At 34.9% G+C, this 9242-nt stretch overlaps 1 non-coding gene across 1 annotated transcript; it reads left to right on the top strand.

Moving 5' to 3' along the window:
* Positions 1-8185: 8185 nt before the first annotated feature.
* Positions 8186-8279, top strand: Trnai-uau (transfer RNA isoleucine (anticodon UAU)). The gene is made up of 2 exons: positions 8186-8223; positions 8244-8279. It is a non-coding gene; the product is annotated as a tRNA-Ile (tRNA).
* The last annotated feature ends 963 nt before the right edge of the window (positions 8280-9242 follow it).

Below are 9242 nucleotides of genomic sequence, written 5' to 3'. Positions count from 1 at the left end.
CCCTAAGCTAAGCACTAAGCGAGGCGAGGGTGGATCACCTAGATTTGAATTCACTTCGAAGTTGGTGAAATATAAATACACGAGGGAGAATGAATATGAATATCCTTCTGGTATTATATCTTAGGGTTCTTCCTTTTTTCTTCAACTTTGTCTCATGTCAAAGAGACCTATTCGCTGGAAACAAAATAAAACTTCGTGAGCTTCCCTTGTAAATACATATCTACAGCTTCTTTTTTCTAATTCCCCGAAAGAAATACATTTTTCCCTGTTTGTCCCCATTTTATATATTTTTGCACAATGGCAACCGTTTTTAATTATTTGGCATGGAAATGGAACATTTTTTTTCTGGTTGTTCTTAAAAGACTGATATTGTATAGATATTGTATATATGTATCTTCTTTGGGGGGAATGACACATATCAGCTATAGTTTCTTTTTTTCTTCTTATAACTTGATACGTGCTTAGGGTGATATCTATGCATTGCATAGCATAAGTCGTTGTTTCATTAGGGTTTAGGGGTAACTAAAGAATGCACACAGGATGTCATAGAGATACAATTCACGCTTAAATTGCGGAAAATCATATACATATGTACGTATTGTTTGTAGTCAGTAGTAGGCAAAAAGGGGGCGGGTAGAGGACAAGAGCAGCAGCTTTTGTATAGGATTTTGCTTATATGATGACCTAAAAAAATTAAATGCGAAATGCCCCCTTGTTACAAACTTGGGGTCTTTGCCATTCCTGTGATTGTTAAGTTCTCCCCTATTTATTAAAATAAAAACAACAACAAAAACATATCAAGAACAGGTAATATTGAGTACATATGAAACCTTACGAACTTATAGAGATACTCATGTTTTTTGAGTACATATGATGTACAATACACGAGTATTTAGGAGAAAGGGTTCAATTAAAAAAAATCATTAGGGTAAAATTTTCATTTAACTCAGCAGAAAAGATGTCTTTAAGCTAAGATGGAATACAATAAAAGCTGTGTTCTGGGAATGCAACTTTTTAACAACCAACATTTTACAGAAAAGGAATTTGCATCCATCATTTTTGCCAAAAAAAGTTCCTGAATTTATAATTTGAAACCTAGATTTTCTTGCTGGCCTTGTCTATATTTCCCCTACTTTGATAAAATTTTGTTCTAAGCAATTAAATTGCTGTTTTGAATGGGTTTTGACGGCCTTCATTCAATTTCTCTATCACGTAGGATTTTAAAGATATCATTTTTTTAAAATTCGAAAAAAGCAAATAAAGGCTGATTTTTTAGCTATTATCTTTTGAAATTATTCGAAAAATTAAGGCTGATTAATTTTTCCAACTATTATATTTTAGCGGGAGATCTTAACCCAAACCATCAGGATTGGTTAGACATAAAAGGAAACGCAAGAGGTAGCCTATTACGACGTTTTATTATTGAAAATCAGATTGAATTTAAAATTAAGTTATGTAGCCATGTTACACAAAGTTAAACTTCTTGAAAATCGTACCCAGACCTTTGTATCGCCGATGCACGATGCAAATTGACAAAATGCTGTATTACAACAACAATTATTGGAGACTCATCGCTTAGCTTTGCAACAACACACGTAGTGCCTAAATTAAATGTTAGACAAACTGATTGGTGTCGATTTCAACGTTGCGCTGGGCCACTTAAAGTTTTATTCACGGGTACTGACTCTTGCGAGGAATCGACAAATTCTCCAAGAGTAATTCTTGTCATGAAAAAGTGATTTCTCAAATAAGCCGTTCGGATTCGGCATATAAACTGTAGGTCCCATAAATTCCTGCAATTACTGCAAGCCCTGGTTCTCTACGGATTGTTGCGCCACCTATTTTTTTTACAGTCAACAGTTCCGAAAATTCAAGAAAAATCGAGATATCCGTACTCTTCAAGCACATACAAGCTTTCTGATTACCCGGATCAATAAAATTCGACGCCAATTTCTGAAAATATAATTAAATCGGATCCAAAAACCATGTTTCCAAAAATAAACCAAATGTACATTGTACAGGCTTAGTAACGTTGTCAGAATTCCGAAGCTGAAAATCTCAATGTCTTTTCAACTGCTTATATCACAAACAGATATTAAAAGAGAACACTGCCTTATCAATTCCAATTACTTTATTATTTATAATGGAATAGATACGTTAAATCTTACTGGTTCCCATTTTGAAGCGATGCACTTAAGAGATAAAGAAGTAAATGCGGAATTATAAAGGTTTAACAATTGGAATATATCACCTCTTCTGAGTTTCTCTGAGGAAAATAAAGCTGACGAACTAACTAATCAACAGGCTAATAACTACTACACGACACTAGATGAACTGACAGTAATATTTAGAAAGTTAAACAACAAAAAATCTAGCGGTCTGGATAACATACCCAATGTTGTGTTAAAATATATACCAATCGTTATCATTTGGCAGTATTATATTCAATAATTATTTTTTTTTTATATTATACGCGCACTTAATGGGATATGAATACCCTTATCATGATTAATCACAGTGCGAGCAATTAAGAAGGGAGGATAGGATTAGAAAAGAGATACCGATGCATATTGGTTTTGAATGTCTGCACATTGTAATGAGTCTGGTAAAGCATTCCACATTCGTGTGGTGCGACTGATGAAAAAATCGCTGTACTTAACTGTACGTCCGAAATTGGGCTCAAGGGTAAACTGATGAGCATTCCTAGGTGACCGGGTATTACGGTTAAATTGTTTGAGGGGAGGAATGCAACTATTTCTTAAAGCAATGTTTTTTGAAAGTAGCGATAAAATAATGCCAGGAATTAAACCTTACGACGGTGCTCGAGAGGTACAAAAGTTTCAGTTAGACAACGGTCACCTATCATCTTTGCAGCTCCCTTGTGAATTCTGTCTAGGAGACTCAAGTAGGTTATAGGAGCACCTGCCCAGATTTGGGAATTGTACTCGAGTTTCGGACGAATATAGGCTTTATAGATTATAGCCAGATCAGTAGGGCTAAAAAACTTCTTGCATCTTCGGATAAAATTTAAACACTTAGCAGCATTTTTGGCGATGTCAAATATGTGATCACTCCACAACAAGTGGTTTGTAATGCACATACCTAAGACTGAAAGCTGTTTGGTCTCCTCGATGGAAGTACCACTCATAGTGGCATAGGGGGAAGGTTACGCTTTTGTGACAGTAGACAACATTGAGTTTTCAAAGGATTAAATTCTACACGGTTTTTGATTCCCCATTAATGCTGTCAAGATCAGAATTTAATGAGCTCATCATACGCTGCTGTTGGTAGTCCACATCCGAAGAACAAGGATAAAAATCTAGAAAGCTGAGGGTACTGTCATCAGCAAAACAATTAAGTGGGTTAGAAGTTTCAACAGAGACAAAACGGAGCCCTGGGGCACAACAGCGTTTAATTTGTGGATATCAGAATTGAACCCGTCCAATACTACTTGAATTGAACGGTCCAAAAGGTAATTTCTAACTCAACGAAGAAGGGATTCATAAATACCAAATGCACGCGTTTTCGATAAAGAGCTTGGTGCCAAACTCTATCAAATGCCTTTAAAATATCAAGTGCAATAATCTTACTTTCGCCAAAACGATGTAAAGATTTGTTCCACTGTTCGGTGAGATGAACCATGAGATCACCAGTGGACCTATTGCTACGAAAGCCATACTACCGGCCATTTCCATGAACTTGGAAAGAGGGGACGTAAGTGCAGTTGGACTATAGTTAGGTGGTGAGGAGAATTCGCCTTTTTTAGTGACAGGCTGGACAAAAGCAGTTTTCCATCCACTCGGAAAGAGACCTTTAGAATAGGATAGATGGAAAAGCTTACGCAGTGGTTTTTCCATCGTTGAAGAACCCTTCTTCAGAATAATAGCGGGGATACTATCCGGGCCAGCGGATTTGTGAATGCAAGATTTTTAAATACTCTAGTAACTGAACGAGTGCGAAAGAAGATCCGTCCCATAGAATAGTTTACGCTTTCAAGTACAATAGGAGTCAAGTCGCTCATTGGCAGCATCGAATTAACAGCAAACTGTGCTGCAAGCAAATTGGCTTTATCAGGAGTGTCATTGGAAATGAGTGTAGGAAATGACGATGACGTAGTGTTGCGCCCATTGGGACATTCTAGTATTTTTTGCCGTAATTTCTGATCATGCAAATATTTAATGCGTCGTATATGTCTGTTTCAGGTCTTTCTAGCTTGATTGAATTTATTCCTTACATTTTTGGTCTTTATAACCTCTTTACAGCTCGAATCAAACCATGAGTTTTCTTTGGGTTTGATAGGTTTTACCCTATTCAGGATAAAATTTCTCATTCCACAGAGAAACAAGTTTGTAATCATATCTGCACTGGAGTCCACGTCACTATCGAGGAAGCATAGTGACTAGTTAAAGTTCCTGAAGAATTCACTGAGACCACCCCAGTTGGCTGTCTCATATTGCCAAACGGTTCTCGTAGGTGTTTTAACTTTAACTGGGGTTTGTCGGTATGAGAAATTTGCAGATATGACGCAATGGTCTGATGAGCCTAGAGGCGATAATACACTGACAGTATATTTATTACGATCAGAAGAGAGAAACAAGTCTAGAGTGTTGGCGGATTGACCTGTAACGTCAGAAATCCGAGTTGGCTCGTCAACTAACTGAGTCAGTTTGTTCAACTCATCAAAAACCTCGACATAGCTTTCTTCGGATGTTGTCTGACCAGAATAGCGCAGCCACGAAGAATTATGTACATTGAAATCGCCCGTAACAACAATCTCACTGTGCGAAAAATGGGATACAATTCTCTGTATAGAGTTGGACAGCGCATCGAATTCGTTAGAAGTCGAATTTCTATCCAGACTTGGGCTACGATAAATAAAACACGTGTAAATGATGCGCCTTTGGACGGTGAATTTAAACCACATATAATTAAAATTTGTGTTGGTGCACTGACCATATTGGTTTTTTTTTAAACTGTTATTGGAAAACATCTAAGGTGTTTCCAATTATCAAAAAGAAAAAGGATCCATCGGATTCTTCCAATTATAGACCTCCTGCCTTGCATTGGAAAAGTATTCGAAGTTGTTGTCAGTAAATCAATTCAGTCCACGAGCGAAAGAAAGGAGATAGAAATGCGGAATCAGTTTCGATCTAGACGAAACCACTTGGCAGTGCATGCTATAGCAAAACTTATTTCAGACATAAATTGGCATTTAAATGCGAAAAGAAACACAGCTGCTTGCCTGGTGAATCTCGAGAAAGCTTATATCTCATTAAGTTGGTATCTTTTATGATTAATGGAAAGAAATTTGTTGTAACTGATAATCAATACATGACCACCAAAGTTTTTGAAGTAAATAATGGCTTACCACCAGGAACAGTCTTAGCAACGCCCCTATGTAACGTCTTCATTGCAGACATTCTGAAAGAACTTGATAACTTCTTAACGTTCGCTGACGATATTATCTTTTATGTAAGTAGCTCAAACATAGAAAATACACAAGAGGAACTACAAAATAAATTCACTAGACTACAAGCATTCTGCACAGAATGAAAACTTAAAATAAATTATTCTAATTGTGAAATAATATTGTTCCGCACCCCACTTAGACGCGGTAACTCAGATTTGAGAAATAACTGACAAAAAATTGAAAATTGTAAGTTTCAATGGCCTTCCATTGAATCAAAAACGGTGGAGAAGTTTTTATACTTCAATGACCACATAAATACTCAATTAAAAAACAAGAGTTGCATTTATGTCTCTCAAAAGTCTCTTCTATTCCAACCGTTTGAGATCTGATGTGAAGATCATCTGTTATCAAACATTTATTCGTCCAATTCTGACGTACGCTAGTCCAGTATGGTGGAATATGAGTCCGTCATACATGGAAAATATCGGTTATTTTAAAGAAAATGTCTCAGAGCATGTTTACAGATGTGCAGAAGCGCACAGATTTTCGGCATTATGTCTCTTACAAAATATTCCTAGATAAATCCGGTGTATCGAAAGTTGATAACTTCATCTTAGACCTCGTGAGCAATCACTTTTCACGATCAGTTAATGTTACAGATAATGGGCTCGTTTCCGGATGGTTTTATCCCAATCCTCCGTATTTTAGAAATATCTTGGAGAGTGGATACATACCTACAGAAGGGTTTCTGTATCTGGATGCACATGGCTAACTATCGAATTTGACAAACGTGCCTATAATAAACCATCTTTTTGGAAGAGCGACTGACAAAAGAATATTATATGAACCTGACAATTTGGCAAACGAAAGCAGAGATCTTAGATACTTAGTTAGCATACGAGAAAAAGATACTAATGGTGCTGAACGTCTTGACAGAGATAAATATTAGTGGCTCGACTGGGTTGTAGCTGATACTTAGGTTAAGCAGGGCTGGATTTAGTTCGTAGTTTTCACTTCACTGATTTATTACGATAAATCAATGAGTTGACTTTTGTGGAGTGAGTCCTGTACTGCGCCAAGTTCATTTTTTTACGTTTGGTTTAAGTATTAGTTCATAAGTATTTTATGTTTAGTTATTAAGCTTTATTTTGTAAGAAAACATAATAATACACATTTCCAAAGGTTTTTTCCTCCACGTTTTCATTACTGATAAAAAAATTATTTTTTTTTATAATAAATCATTATATAAAAACAAAAAATGTTATCGTAGATATGATTAAAAATAATACCTAAATAATAAAAAAAAAAAGTAATGCGTACCTTTGTGGTAATTTACCAAAATTAAGATGTTTATGTTTAGTTTTTAAGTTTATTTAAGCTTAATACTTAACTGCAATTGTTTTGAGTGTCAAATAAACAAATTGAAAAAAAATAGCTAATTTCACCGCAAGCCGTGTGATTTACAGCTGCTCGACATTTTATAGGAGGATAGGTATGTGAAGTTGCTAGTCTACGACCATAAGCTCGAAATCATTGGTTAAAAAGATTGGAGGACAACGTTTCCACGTTATTTCTCATATACGGGAAAAACTGTTAAAGAAAACCTTCAAAAATTAGACCTAAAGATAAGACTACGTCTGAGCCAGCCGTGGTTGTCTTATGTCAAAAATCATATTTGAATTATATAATAAAAGAAGATTATAAATCAAGTAAAGTAAATTTCTTGTCAATTAAACAAAAATCATCCTTCTTTTATTTCACTCCAAAATTCTTTGTCTACATCTAAAAAAACACACTTCCCAACAGCTAGTGAGTTGTACTAATCATTAGTTTTTTTAACATTGACAGTGTTTTTTGCCCTAAATAAGTCATACGTCCCCCGGAACTATCTGCAAAATATTGAAATCTTTTTTAAAAGAGACCGTTGTGTGGACCAACCAATAGAATAGAAGCTTACAACAAAATCAACCTTCCACCACGCAAGTTTGTTTAACAAATTTCGTGGGATGGCCTCCAAACAGTGAACACGGCGAGAATCTGACATTTGTTGCCAAAAAAACACTTCAACATTTCCCGCATTACAGCATTAGAAGAATTCTGCACAACGATCTTGGATTATTCGCTCATTTCCTCGTCATTAAAGACAAATGGCCATGGGCTTTGCAGTGTTTGGGTCTTAGAACACCTTAAACGAGAACAAAAAAAAAAAGTGTGACAGAACGTACTACAAAAACGTTGTGTTCCAAAATTAATTGGAATTTTCACTCTTCCCAAGTTCAGAATTGTTGACAAAATTTATTTCAATTCATTGTTTTGTATTTTTATGAAGAAACTTGTATTTGGCCCACCCTTTATGTGTCTTCTTAGTTGATTTTCGCCACTGTTTCCCTAATAAAAACAATTTTCTCACTCATCATCTCATTAAAAAGTTCAAATACAAATTTCATATTTAAGTACAATGTTGAAGTATTAGTTTTTCTTACTGAAACATTCGAACAATATATGTTTCCATATTTTTCAATTCAAATATAAAATGTTGACGCTAAACAAATAAAAACAACCCCAGAATAGGCACAGAGCAATAAAAATAACAATGGGTTTTGGGTGGAAGGTTGGAACACTCATGTTTTTTTTGTTGATTTATTGAAATTGATTAAATAACAAAACGACCAACAAATTAAGATAATCTAGAATTAAAAAAAAAAAAAAAAAAAAAAAAAAAAACAAATAAATAAACATTACCGAAATATAACTGTTATTTAGATAAAAATATATGCTCCAGTGGCGCAATTGGTTAGCGCACGGTACTTATAGACAGTATTTGATGTGAGCAATGCCGGGGTTGTGAGTTCGAGCCTCACCTGGAGCAGTATTTTTTTAAATATCCTTTATTTATGGAAGGACTTGTCATAAAGGATGTGTCATAGACAAGTCTAGTCAAAAAATGACATTAAGTTTCAGTGCAGCACCCTCAAGCACGTTCTTATAAACTTATGAGGTAAACTACTATGAGCTGTTTTTCAAAACATCTTTTTAAATGTCACCCTTATTGAACTTAAAGCAAATTATTACTTATCAACTATTATCAACTAAATTAGTTAAGTGCATTCAAAGCTAGACAGCAGGCTTTCGAAAAAATGCAAACAAATTGTGAAGGCAATCTTTAAAATCCATTCATTCAATTCAACTCAAAGATTCCATTCATCAAATTCATCTACAGATTAAGACTTACTTGAAATTTTGCAATCACAAATCATTTGAACAAACGAAGATTGCAATCCCTTGAGACCTAAATCAATTGATTGCAATCATTTGAGACTAAACGTAGTATTCATTTCTTTAAACTTAAACGAACCCTGCCTATAGTCGTATACAATTAACTCAAGGGGATCTGCTAGTTGAAATATTCATCATTTCTCGAAATTAACAGAAATAAAAATGTAATTTTTTAGAAAACATTTTAAAGATGGTGAAAAAATGAAAAATGGAGTGTCACAGATAAACGGGTAATTTTCTAAAGCGGGTCTTAATAGGTTATATGCTAAAAGATGGGAAAGTTTTCATAATCAGAACTGACGAGCTTGATCTCGAATGTGAGATCGATTGAGAAGACTCGGAATCGGACTCAGTGCGAAAAAACCGAGTTCACTCTCTACAGATCTTAAAGCTCTTTGTATGTACTTGCACTATTTAAAACAGTAGTTTCTGAGCGGTAAGTTGAGTCAAGAAACAAAAAAATGTATTCTGAAAGCGAAAATAAAAGCGTAATTATAAACAATAATGCTGACCATTTTAGTAAATTTCTAATAACTGTAACTAAATAAAGTTTCAC

Source organism: Eupeodes corollae, chromosome 3 (genome assembly GCF_945859685.1).
Source record: "Eupeodes corollae chromosome 3, idEupCoro1.1, whole genome shotgun sequence".
In the NCBI taxonomy this organism is placed as follows: domain Eukaryota; kingdom Metazoa; phylum Arthropoda; class Insecta; order Diptera; family Syrphidae; genus Eupeodes; species Eupeodes corollae.
This window is presented reverse-complemented; position numbering and strand designations above follow the sequence as displayed.